The following is a 9,813-nucleotide window of genomic DNA, read 5'->3' as shown; positions in this document are numbered from 1 at the left end:
TGACGCTGAGTAAAGCTGGCCATAGACACAAAGATCCAATCGTACGAATCCAGCATGGGCTCCGTTGCCCAAGTGTCCTAGGCTACCGCCCGCGGACAACTTGATCGGATCGGTCCCCCTTCGCCGAAGCTAGGGAGGGCCCACCATCCCCGCCCCCGAAGGGGTTTGGGGTCGTTTGGACTCCTCTTCACCGAAGCTAGGGGGGAGTCCCGTCTACCCTGGGTTCTGCCCAAGCTTCCCCCAGGGCGTGTCATGGCCTGTGAGTCCAGCCAAAGGGACTAGGACCCATCCAGGGTGCTCAAACCAAACACGAAAAGGGTGTTGGAGAGAGCGGTGCAATGCCATTGATTGCCATGTTAGGGCTCCGGCAAAAAGAAAGAAGAGGAAAGGAGTAGTGGAGAGAAGTTTTCCCCCCCTAGCCAAGCAGCCGGGGATATGGGAAGCAAAGCAAGATTAAGCAAGACCCAAAAAAGGTGGATCAAGCAAGCGACCTCCTCAAGACGGCAACGTAAAATGGCCATGTCACATGACGGGGGCGAAGTTTACCTAGTCACATGACAGGGTAAAGGATGTCATGTCAGCTGAGTTCACTTCATGTGACCGGCCGACAGTAGAAAGGGGAACTGAATGAAAAGAGAGGTTGGAGGGACACCGAGTGCAGTGGAAAAGAACAGAACAAGAGGAACCAAGAGACGCCATATGACTGATACTGATGAGCTGTGGCGATGCCTTCTTACAAATCTGTGTCTGACGCCCCCATCGTCCAGTTTAGGAACTGCAGGATCCTCAGGGACCATACACTGCTCAGGTGATTGGTCTCTGTAGGATGTGATAGAACAACAAAGGGCTGATATCTATGGGGCCCTCACATCTATAGGGGCCCAGACACTGGGACTGAGGTGCTCCCATTAAAGGAAACATAACAATCTGTTTGTAGCCCCCGCACTTGCGTGTTATTGTGTTAAACCCCAGCACCAGCTCCATGTGATTCCTACAACCTTCTCTCTCCTCTTTTTACACTGCCACAACCAGGGGTTAAAGGGACTGTTAACTGTTACTATGATATAGAGAGTGAGATTCTCAGACAATTTGTAATTGGTTTTCATTTTGTATTTGTGACTGATTTAGCTTTTTATCCAGCATAAAACCACTCTCTCCTTATTTTAGCATTCAAGTTGCTAGGGTCTGAATCACCCTAGCAACCTTGCCTTGATTTCAATAAGAGACTGGCATCCCTCCATTTTCTTCTATGTTTATTCTTCTTCAACTTATGACTATGACTATTGACCGGTGTCCATCTGGAGGGGCCGTACATTAGCCGGGAGAAGAAGGGTGCCCATCCAGAACATTGCCTACGTTCTTTTAGTGAATCTGTATCTTTTAGTAGATACATATGGGACGTTGGAGAGTGTCAGCATCATTGGCTCCTGAGATGGAGAGGAGTATGGAGGTGATGAAAGAGTTGGTTCAGTCGTGGAATCTGTGTTTCCCTTGGTAAGAGAACTTAATAGAGAATGTGGTCTCAGGCCCAACGCTTTAGTCTGGAGAATCCCCCTTAGTATTGCCATTGAGGGTCAGCTGAGTTTACAATGATTCCCTGCTTACTAATGCCCACTCTCTATTGGTAGGCCACTCAATCGCTAATTAGTCTCAGGCTGAGGATGCAGTGACTCGCAGAGCCTCTTTTATCACTCACCTCTTCAATGCCATATTGCCTGTAAGTGTCTTTGTCTTTTATCAATGCTGTTGGGAATACTGGAATGCCCAGCATTTTAATAACTCAACCATTTTGGCTTCATTCACAGCCATTTTTAATAGGGATGCACCAAATCCACTATTTGGTCTTCGGGCGAATCCTTTGTGAAAGATTTGTCTGAATACCGAAACCGAATCCTAATCCTAATTTTCATATGCAAATTGAAGTAAAAAGTAAATTTTTTTTTACTTCCCTGTTTTGTGATGAAAAGTCACATGGGTTTCCCTTCACACCCATAATTTACATATGCAAATTAGGATTCTGTTCAGCCAGGCACAAGGATTCGGCCGAAATCCTGGATTCGGTGCATTCCTAATTTTTAATCATTTCCATGCACAATATATCACATGCTAACAAATATATATCAGAAATATATTTTCAATTTTACACTATGCATTTATAAATGATAATGTTTGTGCCAAGTCTGTGCTCTTCTGGCTGTAAGAAGTGAATCAGCATGTGTTTTTTTTTGCATCCACCGTACTCTGGTCTCATTTCAGCCTTTTTGCTGTTTCTGTGATCAGATAACTGTATATATTATTGTCTGGGTGTCAGACATGGAGGCAATTTATATATATTTGACTGGCAAACTAAAACAGTACAGTGGTGTGACTAGATGTTACTGGGCCCCCACAGCAAATTCATTTTAGGGCCCCTAACATATCAAGAGGCCGCCCTGTTTTACCAGTGTATGTTGCAATTGCTCAAAATTTAGATCTCATGGGGCCCCCTATGCCTCCAGGGCCCGCCTGCAACCGCAGGGTCTGCTCCCTCTGTAGTTACGCTCCTGGAACAGTAATTCGATTATTCTGGGTACAAAACACTATGAATATCTGCTTCTCTATTCCCGATAGTTTCATCACCGTGATCCGGGCATTGTGGGGTTACTAACCAGCGATCAGATTCCAAAGGAAAAGACTGTATACTATGGGATGATTGCCGATGGAATCCACACAAGCCCAGCGGCTCTGAGAATTGCTCACCATGCACACCCCACAGGTGAGGGTCCTGCATAATCAATATTAATGGAAAAAGATCAGAAACAACACACAGGGGCCAATTTAATATCGTATAAGAACTTTCAGCCTGACTCTTAGCCTCAGGGGATGTCACGTCTGTGTTTATGCCTTGTTTTAAGGCAGGTTATGAGATGCAGGACTGGTTAATTGTAATATCACACTCAAACATATGATTTCAAATGAGAAAATAAATCATGTATAGGCTTTTCATTTGTTGAAGGCAAAAGGCTGCTAAATCCTTTTCATTTCTGAGATGTAGAATTTTTCAACTCCGACCAAATCCGTATGGGTTTTTTCTCATACTTTCCCAAAAATCTTGTTTGTGGGAAAAAACCCGAAACATTTATGAAAAACAGAATCATACAAATTTTTTTCAGATTTTCCACCTGATTTTTGCAAGAAAACCACAAAATCTTCGGAATATTGTATCAAACCAAGTGCAGATCAAAATTTTGGAACTTCTTCCACTGACTTTTATATGCAACCTCGGCAGGTCTGGATTTTCGGATTCTGACTTTTTCCATCCTCAGGGTATAATAAATCCTGAAAAATGCGTGGTTTTTTTTTCACTAAAAAATTCTGATTTTTTTTGTCTGGGTTGCGTAAAAAACTATTCAGTCCTGCATGGGGTATGTTTTATAAGCAATAAGTTGTTTTCAATTGACATATAAAGCATAACTGTTTAGGAATCTGTGCAGGCTGCAGCACATATCTAAATGTATTGCTGACTAGCCATGCAGCATGTGAATTTTGTCTTTCATATAGCTACAGGATAGGTCTAAATGTTATAGGCAACTGGGTCATATTAAAGGGGTTGTTCACCTTTAAATTAATTTGTAGTATTATGTAGAGAGTGATATTCTGAGACCATTTGCAATTGGCTTTCATTTTTTATTATTTGTGGGTTTTGGGTTATTTAGCTTTTTATTCAGCAGCTCTCCAGTTTGCAACTTCAGCAATCTGGTTGCTAGGGTCCAGAATGCCCTAGCAACCATGCACGTATTTGAATAAGAGACTGGAATATGAATAGAAGAGGCCTGAATAGAAAGATGAGCCCGATTTGAAAGCTGGAAAGAGTCGGAAGAAGGCAAATAATTCAAAAATTATATAAAAAAAAGAAAAAAATTAAGGCCGGTTGAAAAGTTGCTTAGAATTAGCCATTCTATAACACACTAAGAGGCCCATTTTTCCGCACTAAAAAATTGGTTTTTGCCATTCGGAGTTTAATAAATAACCCCCTAAAAGTTAACTTAAAGGGATACTGTCATGGGAATTTTTTTTTTATCAAAACGAATCAGTTAATAGTTCTGCTCTAGCAGAATTCGGCACTGAAATCCATTTTTTTATACTCAATTTTTAAATCTGACATGGAGCTAGACATATTGTCAGTTTCCCAGTTGCCCCCAGTCATGTGACTTGTGCTCTGATAAACTTCAGTCACTCTTTACTGCAAGTTGGAGTGATATCGACCCCCTCCCTTCGCAATGGGAAGGTAACCAGATATCAGCTCCCTAACACAAGATAACAGCTGCCTGGTAGACCTAAGAACAACACTCAATAGTAAAAGCCAAGTCCCACTGAGACTGATTGAGTTACATTAAGTAGGAGAAATAACAGCCGGCCAGAAATTAGTTCCATCCTAAAGTGCAGGCACAAGTCACATGACTGGGGGCAGCTGGGAAACTGACAATATGTCTAGCCCCATGTCAGATTTTAAAATTGAATGTATAAAAAATCTGTTTGCTCTTTTGAGAAATGGATTTCAGTGCAGAATTCTGCTGGAGCAGCACTATTAACTGATGCGTTTTGAAAAAAACATGTTTTCCCATGACAGTATCCCTTTAAAGGTGAACCACTCCTTTAACTACTATGTTGCTTGTCTCATTTATGACATACTCTAAATACTATTTTAACCCCTTTATTCAAAGGCACAGATAGTTAATGAAATGTGCAGGATCAGTTAAGATATCCTCCTAAAATGCTGTGTCCTGGGAATTCCTTTTATAATGGAACATTCTATAAAGGGTTCAGTGTAAAACTACCCATCATGTCACTGTAGCTTTACCAACCAATACGACACAGGAAAACATGCAGAAAATTAAGCTTTGCCCACCCAGTAAGCTGTGGCCTCGCTGTCTAATCAATGCAGAAAAAGTGCAGCTTGATAAGGAGGTATGAGAGACGTTCACTCTCTTGCACTGCTAACTTGTTCTCAGGTCTAGTTTTGGTGACAGACACCATCACAGATATGGGCCTTGGCCCGGGAAAACACACCCTTGGCCAACAGGAGATACTGATTGAAAGGCTGAACGCTTATGTGGCAGGTAAGTGAAATACAAGTTTACAACTATCCAGGGGCGTAACTACAGAGGAAGCAGACCCTGCGGCTGCAGGGGGGGCCAGTAGATAAAGGGGGCCCCATGAGGCCCTAATTAATGTGCCATTTCAATATATATTGGTAAAACCGATATTTGGATGGTGGATCCAAAAATTAATTTGCTGTGTGACCCAATAACATTTAAGCTGGCCATAGACGCAAAGATCTGATCGCTTGAATCTCTGTTCCGTATGATTTTCGGGCCGTATGTGGAGAATCCCGACATTTTTCATGCCATGCGATCGGTCGTTCAGACGATCAGACAGGTTGGAAAATTACCGACGGCTAACGATAATATCTCTGCATGTATCAGTGGGAGACTGTCACCAGCTTTTGTTGGACATAAGTTTCGCATGATTGCTGTCAGGGGCAGAACATTTAACTTATTTTGGACCTTAGATCTCTCCCTAACTGGCCTTCAGACTAGGCTTGCAAGAATATCTCGGAGAGAATATAAACAGTTATTCCACATGTCCCCTTTTTGTCCTATAGACTGAGACCCTCTCATCTTTTCTTTACTGGTTCTCTCTAAGGCAGAGGTCCCCAACCATTTTCATCTGTGAGCCACGTTCAAATATAAAAAGAGTTGGGGAGCAACACAAACATGAAAAAGTCCCTTGGGGTGCCAAATAAGGGTTGTGATTGGCTATTTGGTAGCCCCTATGTGGACTGGCAGCCTACAGGAGGCTCTACTTGGCACTATACTTCATTTTTATTCAATTAAAACTTGCTTTCCTGAGAGCAACATCAAAGGAGTTGGGGAGCAACATGTTGCCCATGAGCTACTGGTTGGGAATCACTGCTCTAAGGGAACCAGAGCCACAGTTTAGGGACCTATGCGATAAAATGGCTGGTATGACTATGAACAATTAGTCCACAACTGTCTTACCCCAAAACTGCATGTCATTCTGCACGGTGCAACATTGCCTGGGGCTTGCTATTAATACTAAGTATTAATAGTAAGTATTTTTGACAGTTGAGTTCAGAATAATAGCTGACTTATCTCCCCGAACTGCCTCAGCATTTTTTCCCCATAGGCTCGAATGAAAAGTCGCCTGCGCTAATGCACATGCGGCGATGCGTTTTCAATAGTCGCCCAAAGTTGCCTCACTGAGGCAACTTTGGGCGACTATTGAAAACGCATCGCCGCGTGTGCATTAGCGCAGGCGATTTTGCGCTGTAGCCTATGGGGAAAAGACGCTGAGGCAGTTCGGGGAGATAGTCGCGCAAAAGATGTGGCGATAAGTCGCCAGGCGACAAAATCTCCCCGAATCTCCTCGTCTGGCCTTACCCTTAGCAGTAAAGATCTGTGTCTCTAAAGATGCCCCAGTAGCTCCCCATCTTCTTTTCTGCTGATTCACTGCACATGCTCTGTGCTGCTGTCACTTACTGAGCTTAGGGACCCACTCACAATATACAGCACACATAGAATAGAAATGTCACAATATAAGGCTGATTAGTAATTAATACAGATAATTACTACATGGCATCACAGGAACCAGTGCAATTAGCATCAGAATTTAATAATCAGCCCTATAGCATCAGCTTATATTACAGACCAACCTCATTTTCTGCTGGACAGGGCCAGAACTAGGGGTAGGCAGAAGAGGCACCTGCCTAGGGCGCAACGAAAGGGGGGCGCTGGGCAGGTACCTGTCTTCTGCCTACCCCTAGTCCATGTTCGCGCTCCCTCTCCATTCCCTTCCAGCTCTCTCCCCCTCCCCTCTGGCTTTTTCCACTCTCATCTGGTGATATCTCCCCTGCGCTCCCTCTCCTGTGCCGAGCTCACCTCTTCGGTTTTTCCCCTCCATCGCTCTGTGCATGTGTGCGCATCCTGGATGGGGAGAGGAGCGCGCGCACAGAGAGGAGCGCACGCACAGAGCGCACGCGCACACACAAGCATGGAGGGGAGATCGGTGGCCGGCTGGGTCGCCTAGGGCGCCCAGTCGGCTTGGCCCGGCACTGCTGCTGGATAATTAGTGACGACCCCTAAGCTTCTCAACAGCTGCTCAGAGCCCACTGAGCATGTGAGTGTCACAGTCACTTTCCAAGGTGGTGACCCCCTGTGACAAGTTTGAAGTCCTGGATCATTGCTGCTATTAAGAAGCTGAAACTTAAGCTGGTGCAGTAAGTTCAGTATATAAAATATGGCATTTTTAGCCACATTATTTTTAAGGGTTTAGTTCTCCTTTAAAGGTTGCAGCAACAATTCTGTGATATTGATGGTGTAGTGTGTATATTTGGCCAGCAGAGGTCATCACGCTACTATCTGCCACTGAATCAGCCCAAAGAGATTAATGACTGTGAAAAGCAACAAGTATTCCAACAAACAAGCTTCACTTCCTTCTATGCCATGTGGAAGAAAGTAGCTTATGAGTAATATAAAGCCCTGGGTATCCGTGAGTAAGGGCTAGTGTCAGCTTAAATGATCTTGGCATCCGCTCAACTCTACCATGTCCTGGAAATGGCATAAACCTATAATGTGATCATTCCTTCATTCTGTCCTTGTGTATTCAATAAACAGACTCCACTCCGTTGCTATTGTATTTCAATGAGTAACAAGGGAAAATGCCTGAATATTGGAAACATATGTACAGTGTTTATTATTTGATTTTCTGGGCACATTTTAAAGGTGTTGTTCACCTTTGAGTTAACTTTTAGTATGATGTAGAGAGTGATATTCTGAGACAATTTGCAGTTGCTTTTCATTTTTTATTATTTTTGGTTTTTGAGTTATTTAACTTTTTTATTCAGCAGCTCTCCAGTTTGCAAATTCTGCAGTCTGGTTGCTAGGGTCCAAATTACCGTAGTAATCTTGCATTAATTTGAATAAGAGAGGGCCTGAATAGAAAGATGAGCAATAAAAAGAGCATACGGAGCATTTCTTTTTTTTGGATGGGGTCAGTGACCCCATTTGAAAGCTGGAAAGAGCCAGAGGAATGAAGCAAATAATTTAAAAACTATAAATAATTAAAGAGCAACTGAAAAGTTTCTTATAATTGCCCGTTCTATAACATACTAAAGTTCACTTAAAGAAGACATTTTCTGTAAAAAAAAAAAAAATTAAGAAAGTACAAGTGTGTTATACTCATTTAGATATAGAATTGTGCTTTAAAAAGTAGTGTTTCAGGCTGATTTTTTTTGAACATTTCTGCAAAAACCCTAATAATCCCTCCCTTCTCTTCCTGGTCCCTGAATTCCCAGGCTGTGCAGGGGAGCCCGCGGCTCTCAGCTCACTGTACTGTAGGACAGGAACCAATCAGCAGCTAGCAGGACCTGATAGGGAACTGAAGCCTGTCTGTGCTTGTGTGACTGCAGGGCTGTGATTGGATGTCCCCTTCCTACTGTGCTTCTGGCAGGGACCATTAGGACACGCCCACCCCTCATTTGAAACAGGGACCAGAGAACATCTATTGGAAGCTCCAATAAAAGGGCTATTTTCAAATATATTCATTTTTAGCACCATGTAAATGCAACACCATATATGACTTATAATTGCCTACAAAATTAGTTTTTTTTTCCCATTTATCCTATATGTCTCCTTTAATGTTGAATCACTCCTTCATGTTTCTTGACTGCCACATGACAATAGGCCGATGGTGGTATAATGTTACGTAGCATCAGGGCATTCTATTCTGTTTGTTCTGTAAGAGGTCACATGATAACTAGAGCTGTGCATGTGCCTCTTTGTAGGCTGTACATTGGAGAAAGCTTTGGAGGCTGATTCCTTACATCCAGCTCAAGTCCTGGGTATTCAGGATCACAAAGGGACTCTCGATTTTGGGGCAGATGCAGGTATAGCAATGAAACTGTAGCCAGCCTAAACTTTGTCGACAGGAGGTTTTGCTGCATTAAACTAAGGCCAAAACATCAATTTCCAGGAATGGATCATTAGGATAAATAATTTACCTTTGTTCTCATTGGCTGGTTCTTGACGATTACCTTTATTTTCTATATTTTCTTAGATTTTGTATTACTGGACGACTGTCTGAATGTTAAGGCCACCTACATCTCTGGAAAACTTGTATGGAAACCTTCAGCTTGGAATTAAAGGGATACTGTCATGGGAAAAAAATTTGTTTTCAAAACGAATCAGTTAATAGTGCTGCTCCAGCAGAATTCTGAACTGAAATCCATTTCTCAAAACAGCAAACAGATTTTTTTATATTCAATTTTGAAATCTGACATGGGGCTAGACATATTGTCAATTTCCCAGCTGCCCCAAGTCATGTGACTTGTGCTCTGATAAACTTCAGTCACTCTTTTCTGCTGTACTGCAAGTTAGAGTGATATAACCCCCTTCCCTTTTTCCCCCCAGCAGCCAAACAAAAGAACAATGGGAAGGTAACCAGATAACAGTTCCCTAACACAAGATAACAGCTGCCTGGTAAATCTAAGAAGAACACTCAATAGTAAAAACCCATGTCCCACTGAGACACATTCAGTTACATTGAGAAGGAAAAACAGCAGCCTGCCAGAAAGCATTTCTCTCCTAAAGTGCAGGCACAAGTCACATGACCAGGGGCAGCTGGGAAATTGACAAATAGGGATGTCGCGGACTGTTCGCCCGCGAACTAATTTGCGCGAACATCGGCTGTTTGCGTCTGCCGAATGTTCGCGAACGTCGCGCGACGTTCGCCAATTTGGGTTCGCCTTAGCTG

The 9,813-nt window shown here is 43.0% G+C and overlaps 1 pseudogene; it reads left to right on the top strand.

Annotated features, from left to right (window-relative positions):
• Positions 1-1,276: 1,276 nt before the first annotated feature.
• On the top strand, positions 1,277-9,203 carry LOC121398795 (annotated as a pseudogene).
• Positions 9,204-9,813: the final 610 nt, after the last annotated feature.

This window comes from Xenopus laevis, chromosome 9_10S (genome assembly GCF_017654675.1).
Source record: "Xenopus laevis strain J_2021 chromosome 9_10S, Xenopus_laevis_v10.1, whole genome shotgun sequence".
NCBI classification, from domain to species: Eukaryota; Metazoa; Chordata; class Amphibia; order Anura; family Pipidae; genus Xenopus; species Xenopus laevis.
Note: the sequence above shows the minus strand (reverse complement) of the source record. Positions and strands in the feature narration are given on the sequence as shown.